Below are 10,197 nucleotides of genomic sequence, written 5' to 3'. Positions count from 1 at the left end.
CCTTGGAAGTTTGGGGCGAACATTAATGAGGGAATGGTTTTAGAGTAAAGTGTTTTGCTGATTACACTGCTTATCCAAATGAGGAGTGGGACCTTTCAAAAGAGGAAGCCATTTATCTGTGCAGGGACAGCAGCGCTGGTCTGGAGAGCCTCACAGTGCTGCTCTTATCACCAAAAGCTTGAGGAGAATCAGCGCGTAATGGCACTCATTTGATCTCTATGGGGCGGTGGACTGTCTACTGTCAACTACTGACCCTATCAGTTTTATATATTCACTCACCTCCCAATGTACTTTTCTGCGGAGAATTTCACCATTCCACCACTGAGATAAATAGCACAATTTTGCAACTCGCACACATGGGGCTAACTGTGAAAACCGTAGGCAGATTCAACATGGAGGAGTCACTTGGCCGGCACTGGGGAAGTTGTCAATAATAACGTGAAAGGTTTCACCCCACAACCAGCAGAGAATGCTTCCATGAAATACCTTCCAGATTTGGAATAAATAACAGGCATGCCTGATCTGTCCCCGAGCAACAGCGTGCTATGATCATACACAGGCGTTCTGTCAGTGTAGAAATCATTACCGAAAATGTGCTTCTAAAAAAAGATGAAAGACTGCATCTGGACTGGCGAGGTGGCCTTTAGCAGGTCTGTTGCACCATTGCGTGCTATCTGCTTCATCTTCTAAAACCTCAAGGTAAAGAGGATGAACAAAAACACATGTGACCTGGGAGTGATTTCACACTGCAGAGCCGGGTCAGGTCATTCTCCGTCTTCCTTTGTTTCAGGATGGTTCTTTGAACCCGGGGGCCAGAAGCCTGCTAACTCCATCATAAACACAACATGAATCTTTGAAGTGATTCTGGTATGTGGCCAGAATATTTCAATTGGTAATACACTTTGACAGACTTTCAATCCGTTAACAGATATTACTGTAACTCAAAATAATAAGTTGGAATAGAAGAAAAATAAAACGATAAATATATGCACTTCATGAAATATTTTGAATCCATTGTCTCTGTTTTCGTTAATTTCAAAACGATAGTACTTTCACAGCTATGCAGTGTACTCACCAGCTTTAGACGCCATTAATTATATCCAGTAACTCATAAGGAACAAGTGACAGGTGAATTTTCAACAATTTCCCTCTCGAAGATGTAATCCAGGTCATCACACGACTGTTTGGAGTAGAGTCATAAAGAACACCGAATACTGAAGTTGTGTTTCTTTTTACCAGCCAAAACTGCAAACATCTTTCTAGAACTTAACAAATACCAAAAAACCTTCTTACAATTCACAAAAAGATTGTTATCAATGAAATGCTATTTTGAAACATTTTATTTACACGTAGCAGTGTCCCTTCTTCAGTTTGTGAGAGTTTTACACCAGCATGGCTCACACTTTCCCATTACAGTATGGTGCAGGTGCTTAACTTTAAGCTAAAGGAGATTCGGTGTGAGACTCAATGGGCTCTCCCACTTCATGTCAGGGCATGACAGCCACCGCCGCTCTTGGTGTCCCCTAGCAACTCCTCTATTACTTGTTTTTGCCCACTGTATGTAATTCTGTTATCTCTGTCAAGCCCTTTCCTGGCTGGTTGGCAGAAGGGAAGCATTTAGTAACTGGTTAATGGCGGGCTTCCATCAAGAGGAAACAGCAAGGCCCTAATGTTAACGTTTATGTCTTGACAACAGTGACCATCCAAGCCTGCTGTGCAGCAGAATCTCATAGTGTGGGAAGTCTACATAGCCCTTTGAGACATGGCCAAAGACCATGACTCAATATTAATTCCTTTAGTCATTAATGGCGTAAAGTCTTTCGTATATTGTTTTAATAGGGGAGCAGAGCTGACGCAAGGAGGGAGCAGTGGTCTGACTGCTCACAAGGGAGGGGAAACCAAAAGGTTTCCATTGTCTCAAGTGCAAATGAAGTTGGCAATGAGAAGTGGTTTGCTTGGATTCTCCCTGGATGGTGTAATTTGTGAGTATTACATTGATAACCTGCATTCAACTTCAATTGTATGTTTATTGTCTGTGCTTCTCTGTAATAAAAAATGATGCCATATGTAACTAAAGGGAATACGATTCCAGCCAAATGGTTAAGTGAATCACCAACTGTGTTGCATGTGAAGTGTACATTTGCGTGACTTGTTGTTTATTGCCCACATTCAGCTTCGTGACTGTCTTCCATATTTGTGCCAAGTCTGAGGCCACATTCTTAAATCTCTCCAGTTTGTTGGTAGAGGAATTGGCTCATTTCTCTCCCCTGGATTATGCTGGTCCATTTCACATCCACTGTATATTCAGAGAGATGTATATTATATAAATACTTACCCAATGGAAACAATATGTGGCTTTACTATTTACTATTTTTTTATTTTAAAAAAATCCTACCTAGTAGATAGTTTGGATGTTATGTACAGTGTCAAGTCGGCACTGTACTTTTGCATGTTTATTTTGAAAGTGAAGAAAAAAGGTTTTGAAAACCAAATTAGGTTTTAAAGTTAAGAAAAAGGATTGAAAGTGATAAAAAAAAAAAAGTTTTTGATTCTTCTCCTTTCACTTACAATGTCTCCTTTTTGCATTCATTCAAATCTGTTTTTCATTAATTAAAATCTTTTTCAGCGCTCTGAGACGAACAACTTTGCCAAGGATGGCATCGTCAGATTCAGCGATTGCAAAGCCTGATCACCGTGGTGGACCCGAAATTGAAATTTGACTCAAATCGTATAGGGTTTCTGTAATGTTACTGTTACTACCTAGCAAGGAAGATACATAAATAAACAAATAATACATGTAGATATAATTAATTAGTTACATGTCAATTTGCAAGCTATCATTTAATAAGATCACCAAGAGTGTGCTGGCAAAGTACCGAGTCAGTATTTAAAGTTTGCTGTCGTGGCTCAGCGACACATTCAGCGTCTTCTTCATCCGGTTTCGCCACACAAATGAACGATTTCAGCTAGGGTGCGGGTGTGTTGAGCAAAAGAAACTTCACCCAGTCAGGTTAACGAACTATGTGACACAATTCATGGGTGGCGCATCTACAGATTTACCATTTGAATGTGTGAACCCCACAATCCCCTTGAGGTTTTCACGATACACTAGTGTCGCTAGCATATTCTGCCACGTTTCACTCAGCAACCAAGCCTCTGGGCAGCCGAATACAAGTTGGCAACATCCATGAAGGATACCAATCGCTGTGGACACCAATCTGATGCCCAGCTTCGTAGCTTCACTGATGTTGTCCTCCATGAGAGCGATCAATGGTGAAACAACAATGAAAATAGGTTCTCGGGACATTTTCTTGGCCACTAACGGAGCTAACAGATAAATCAAGATCTTGCCGAATCCAAGAAGGAAGGCTAAAACATCATCTCCTCAAAGAAAATAGCTAACTTCTGTTTGTTTTTAAGGCTTTCATGTTGTCATTTTCAGACAAAACTGCTTCCAAAACTGCACAGATTAAAACTATCCCCAAGATCCCCAAGTATCTCCATACTTGTCAGCTCATTTTAGCCATGTATAATGTGCAGTGTGAGTTTTTTTATTTGGTTAATAAGATAAATGGATCATTTAATAGGATTCTATCAGCACATTTAATTTACAAATGACCTAAAATGCAGTCATTCAAGTGCATAATTGCTTACTAAGAGTGTAGTTTTAATCATATTCATCATCTTTCATCATCACTTAAAGCAGCTTGGAACGAATACTGGCAATCAATAGTTATAAGTGCCAAAATGTAGACATCTCATTCTCACTTCATGCATGACTGACTGACTGGAGGTAAGCCTGATTTTTCCACTCTTTCTCTTAACAGATACTCCAGAAGAAAAGAAGGGTGGGACCTTCTCTCCCACAGGCAATGCGCATATAATACAGCCCACACATTTTATTAATTATGTTCATTTATGTTCTTTTTTTTCTTTTTTTTTCAAAATAATACATTCATAATGGACATAATGGAATTTCTTTGGGGTTCCCATACTTATGTATAGTGCTTTCTTGCTCTCGGATCTATGAGCTGTATTTGGCACAGTGGCTGAGCACGTAAATGTCTTTGGCAGATTCAAAGTGTGGTTCTGTGACTCATTCGCAAGTGTTACATGTTAGGTATGGGGAGGTAAACTCAGCTGGTTTACAATTTGTCAAAGATGCCCCTGTCAGTCGGTCTTTTTCATTTTACGGCAGTGCCGATCAAGTTTACAGTAGTGACACCTAAATGCGCACACAGCTGTAAACTTAAGAAGGTCAGGCCTAAAAAATGTAGTGATTTTAAAGTTGACATCTATATCTTCCCATGGAGGTCTGCTCTGTTCCCCTCAGCCTTTTGGTTTTCTTTGCGTTCTCAAGGGATGAGTGTGGCCACAGCATGCTGAATGCCAAATCTAAAATCTTGATTGTTAATGGTGCATGATTGCTGTATTTTTCCTGTGAATTTCACAGAATTTAAATACAAAAAAATGGACTGAAAAGTCAAAGTCAAAATGTCCATGAACAAATATACAAGACTGCATATTGTATGTCTGCAAGTTCAGCATAAGATAATATATTTACACAAATTTTAAAAAATGAAGTCAAAGACTGCTCATCTCCCCTGTCTGTCAGTTGCTTATTTCTCGAGCCACATTTATCTGTCTGCATCTACTTGGAGACTGAGAAATGTGTGCAGTTACCGGCTCTGCCAAGGAACTGAGTGTGACATATCACGTTTGTCAGCACACCAATCCTATCCCAGAGCCAGGCAGCTCTCTAAGTATCGGAGCTGTGGGATTGTAGCGCACATCAGCAGACGATTGTCGACAGCATCAACATGTTTCAGACGACAGTGTCTCTAAGAAGACTGGGAGGGGGTGTTCAGACAGCAACAATTAGAGTCCCATCTGAAGAGTGATCATCATTTCAGTGCCACTTTTATATACTTTCCCACAGCCTGTCCCCTGCCCACTGGGACTCCACTACAGATGCTATCTGCCGCCAAATGTTTACCTAAAATGGTAAAAGAAAAACATCAAGAGGAAAATGAAATAATGTAGACCACACATGAAAGAATATATTAGACAAAATGTGCAACATAGTGAAACTGTCATATGTCAACTCTCAGATCTCGGGTTGATTGCTGTATGAAATGCCAGGTGATTGTTAGGGTGGTCTGGATGCTTCAGAGACAATGATTAGATACCGCACAAGTCCATATTATCTAAGAACTGATAGAAGAGGAACTAATCCAAACACTGACCCACCCTGTGATTGAATATAATTGCAGATGGCCTACCTTCCCCATGTCCCATTCCCTAAAGGAGCGTTTGTGTCAGCTCAGTTTTTATCAAAATAATATTCAAAAATAGAAGGCAGCACAGAACTTTGTTATTTATCCATTTGATTGGAACTACTGGATGTGGCTTGGTGATCTAACTATTTTTATTAGGGCAGAGGCATCGCAATTTGGCTGTGTTAGCTCAATTTGACTATGATTTAGAGGTAAAGCTAGGTTCAGCTCAAATCAAGAGGTCACATCCCTCTATATTTGTCAAGTTGATATACTGTTGGCAGCCTAATTGAAAGGCAGGAGGCTGTCGGGCTGGCGGCTCAAGCACTTTACAGAGTGTTGTTTTCTTTGGGCGCATGGTGAATCTTGAACTGCATATTTTTCTTTTTCCTGTATGGATTTCACATTTGCATGGAAAAATCTTTCTTGTGTGTTTGGATTTCCATTGTGTGGACAACATAAAGGGCTCTGGGATGGGATGTGGGAAAAGGGAGTGTGCAGTTCGCCTAAGTGCATGTTTTGATGTCTATTTGACAGCCTTGGTCAGTGGCTGATGTCAGTGGATACACAAACTCAATGGCCATCCCCTTTTTCTGCTCTTTTATCCACTGAGGGAAACCATTGAAAGACTGCTACTGCAGATATCCCACATTATAGAAGTGTGGCTCACTTCCAATACACACAATGTCCAATCATTATGCTAAGCCTCAAGCACTTTAAACAACTGAGAAATTAAACTTTTGTGGTTGCAATGATATAAAATTACTTTAAAGCTGAAAATTGATCAAGAATCTCTATAATATGGACTGTAACCGTCCTTGCCCTTTAATTTAAAAATAAGGGCTGATTTTCTTATTTCAGTGGTTCCTTAAACACTATTTTGAAAGGAAGTATCTCAGTCATATGATTTGTCCTGACAAATTGTGGTCACTAACCAATCGGGCAAACACTCAAAGTATAACTTTCACAGAAGTTGTTTTTTTTAACTGGAAATGGAAGTCTGCTCAAAATGCTCCTCAAAAATGTATCAGATTTTATCCTCAGCATTAATCATTTACATAATGCTTTTGAATTTAGCACGTGCAGCACAGACATTGGATCAGACCTGGATTGGAGTTCACAAATAAATATCACGTCTGTCTTCGTCAGTCAACCTTCTGCCTTGTCTAGACAGCCTCTGCTGGTTTAAAGTGATCTTGTCAAGGCTGAGCCACATGCAAGAAAGAGAGCCACGTTGCATCAGCTGAGCACTCTGTCACCTCATCAAGGTTCACACCATGACCTAAGGTAAAGCATTTGACAAATGCAGGGTGTTGTCTCCATCTGAAACCTCCAAATGAACTGGCCCACTTACCTCCCCCATTCTTCTCTAGGTTCCCCTCCTTATTACCATTTCCTTCTGCTTTCTTTGTTGTATAAATGCCCTGGGTATGAAGTGTTTAATAAGTGTCCACATTTCCTCTTAACAGGAAATAATAAATTCCAACTCACTGTTTCAATAAACAAAATATATTACAGCTAATGAGAGAAAAGTGTGTTTGGCACATGCGTGTAACTATGATATGCCAGGTGCTGCTATTCTGTCGTTGAGAGAATCTGGCATTAGACCACTTCTTGGCACAAGCCATGGCAGTCATAATTTTGCATGACACTTAGCAACTGAGTGTGAGAGGTTTTTTTTTCTGGGTTATAATAGGAACTGACCTTGTGTTCATCTGTATGGAGTCACTGACTAAATATTGGAGCATGAGGTAAAGCAATGTTGAGCTTGAAGCAAACGTCATCAGTCCAATTGTTCTGCACATGTCTCCGTAGCTGCGTCAAGGTCCAGGATTCCACACCATAACTCAGATATGCCAAGGTATCTGCAGCCAGCTCCGCAGGGCCGGACCGAGGTGAAAGTCACCCCTGACAACACCAAAAGTATGAGGGTGTTGGCATGAGGGATTGAAATACCTTTCACGTCCCTGTGACTGATGTCACCTCCACAGGCTAAATAAAGCCATCCTGGATCTTGTTACACATGCAAGTTATTTGAGCGATTAAACTTCTCTCTACTGCTCACCTTACAAGAGTGAGAGGGACTACAGTGGACAATTAATTTCCAATAAGGACATTACAACTGAGCAGCTTGTCAAGCTACTTTGTTGCATGTGCCATGTGCTGTAGTTTTCAGAATACATTACAAATCATCATTAAATTACAATCAATCAATCAGGTGTGAGTCACAAAAAATGGCCAAATTCTCAATTCTAACCTCCCAGATAGAGACCAAAAACAGAGACAGACACACACTCAAAAGTTTTGTAATGTGATACGTTATTGATCCCCACAGGGAAATTCTCTTTTCTCTTGCCCTCCTTCAGAGTGAGGTCAGTGTGCAGAGTCAGCTACAGAGCGGCGCTCCTGGAGCTGGCAAGGATTAAGTGTCATCCTCAAGGACTCTTCAGCAGGGCGGGTGTTTGCCAAAACGAGGGCTTGAACCTGGGTTCTGCGGTTGGAGGACAGCTGTCTCCCAACTCACTGCGCCACCCTCCTTCCTGCAGCAACAGTAGCAGTAGCAGTATCGCCGCCAACATGGGGCGGAAAGAGAATCCCTGACCCAAGTGCGAAGGACAATAGAAAATATGACATGGGAACGTCTCAACTGTCTGGTTCTCCAACACTGGACACCATGAGTCAGACCTGAGAGGGGATCCCCAGTTCCAGCCTGGGAGCTTCCCGTGAGTTGGAGGAACTGCCCCTGATCCTGTTTTTCCTTCCTTTCCTCCGGGCGTCCAGTACCAGGGAACCCCTCGCTTGAAAGCGGAAAATGATGGCCCTGTGTCAGTGTCTCAGACTGCTAACAGCCCCTCTGCCCGCTCCAAAGGCGAGATGGCAAAGAGAATTTCCACGGTGTTAGCAGACATGGGAATCTCTGTTACCAATTGGAGCAGGATGGATCGACGTGGCCCCTTTACCTCACCTTGGAACTGCTGACTCCACTATAATAATTACTACAATGTAGGAGGGATTTATGAACTTTGGTCATGGAAAATGGAATTAAAAGGTGTCATAAATCACTGAGACTATCTTTGAAATTACAATAGTTTGTCTTGGTTATTATTGTTCCTGGGTTTCTTTGCTGTAGTTAATTACAGTGACGTAACCCCCTGAGATCTCTCTGAACCAAGTGAGCAGCCCTGACCCTATGATAGCCTCCATGTCTGGTACATGTATACTGAGCCCTCTAGTTATGAACAATGCTCCTGGGATGCAGGACTTAGCACAGTCCTGCTTGGAAAACAAAAGACGCACAACTGCCTCTTTGCCCTTTACCCATTTGTTTCATTAAAAAATGACCGGTTATGGCGGTCTTGAGTTCGGGTACAGTATTCAGCTAATTCTTGGCAAGTACATTCCCTTTCCTTTCATCAAAATAGCATTCACAGCATCTATCATTATTTGTCAAACTCTTTTGACCTCAGTTGAAATCAAATCCTCCTGTTGAGAGCGTTTGAGCACAAAGCACAAAGAGAATTAGTGTCATAATGCTGATTCTTGTTAATAGAGAGGTCCCATATTGGATTGTTTTTTCTGTTTTCTTAATGTCATCTATCTGACTAATCTCCGTTTGAGTCCTCTGCTCTCAGAAGTCATGAACCTACGATTTTACCCAGTTATTTGGAAAGTCTTCCATTCCTCCCATCTTCTCATCATCTATTTGCATTGGACTCCTTTGCAGCAACTCCAGTGCTTTTTGTAGATATTGGCCAAATAAAAACATAGCTTTCATCATACCAGGGGGTCAGTTCAATGGTCAGGTCACAGGGTGGACACAAACATCCCACCCCTCAAACCTAATTCTCCTGCCGCTTCTCTTCCAAGACCCAAACACAAATCCCACACCCAGCAGACTCCCACAGTCCTGAAACGCATGCTGCTGGAGCACAAGAAAAGAACAAGAGGGAGGGTGAGAATGAAGAAAAGAAATTGCCTGATCAGCGGGGTTCTTTTTTTTTTTTAATCGAGGCTGGCATTCTGTTTCCCAGGCCTCATGCTCTGTACTGCGAGGGGGCAGCTCCAGTGCCTGCTGGCTTCTTACAGGCTTAGGCCACTGGTGGCACCTGTCTCCTCTTCAGCGCCAGGCCGGGGAGACTGCCCTGCTAGCCTTGATCCCCACACTAATTATTTTCAAAGCAGCCTGGATTTATATCACTCTCCTGCAGGCGCCAGTGGCCCTACAGCTCCCCCAGGAAGCAGCTTTTCTGGCTTTTCTCTCTTGCTTGGTGGGCAGAGGTTGTCACCATGGAGTGAGTGGCACTTGGGCACCACAGAAGCATCTGGCCAGCTGGTTGGATTTGGACAGTTTCCAGGATCTGATTGCTTCACTACATGTATAAATCGTATCAACATTAGTTCCCGAGCAACACAATATAGTCAGATCATTTCTCCATTTCAGAAAAAATAATATCCGCATTTGGCATTGATACACTTGCACTGCCATATGAGGTGCTACTGCTGGAATATTTATGGAATACACTGCAATACAGGTTGTATTGGAAACTACAATAATGGCTGCTCTCACTCATCTACCATCATGTCATTGAAAGCAAGTCCCTGGCCTCATGAAAAAAGTCTCAAACCACCTAATCGACCAGGAAACTATAATTTCTCTCTAGATTAGGTTGAAGTAGAGATTAGTTCAACAATACAGCATTCATATACAGTTTCAGGGCATACATATCTTTGAGCATGCACAGAACTACGTATACTGCACATATAAATGCTATACAACAAATTGCATGCGTACTTCTCCACTACCCTGCAGTTTCATTATTACTCAACAGCATACCTGACAACTTATCTCTGCATGTAGAAATGAATGACATGCCCCAACACGAATACATAATTAATTAGCAGTGATATTATGACACAGGTT

Source organism: Centroberyx gerrardi, chromosome 13, assembly GCF_048128805.1.
Source record: "Centroberyx gerrardi isolate f3 chromosome 13, fCenGer3.hap1.cur.20231027, whole genome shotgun sequence".
NCBI classification, from domain to species: domain Eukaryota; kingdom Metazoa; phylum Chordata; class Actinopteri; order Beryciformes; family Berycidae; genus Centroberyx; species Centroberyx gerrardi.
The sequence above is the reverse complement of the archived record's forward strand: the minus strand, read 5'-3'. Positions refer to the sequence as shown.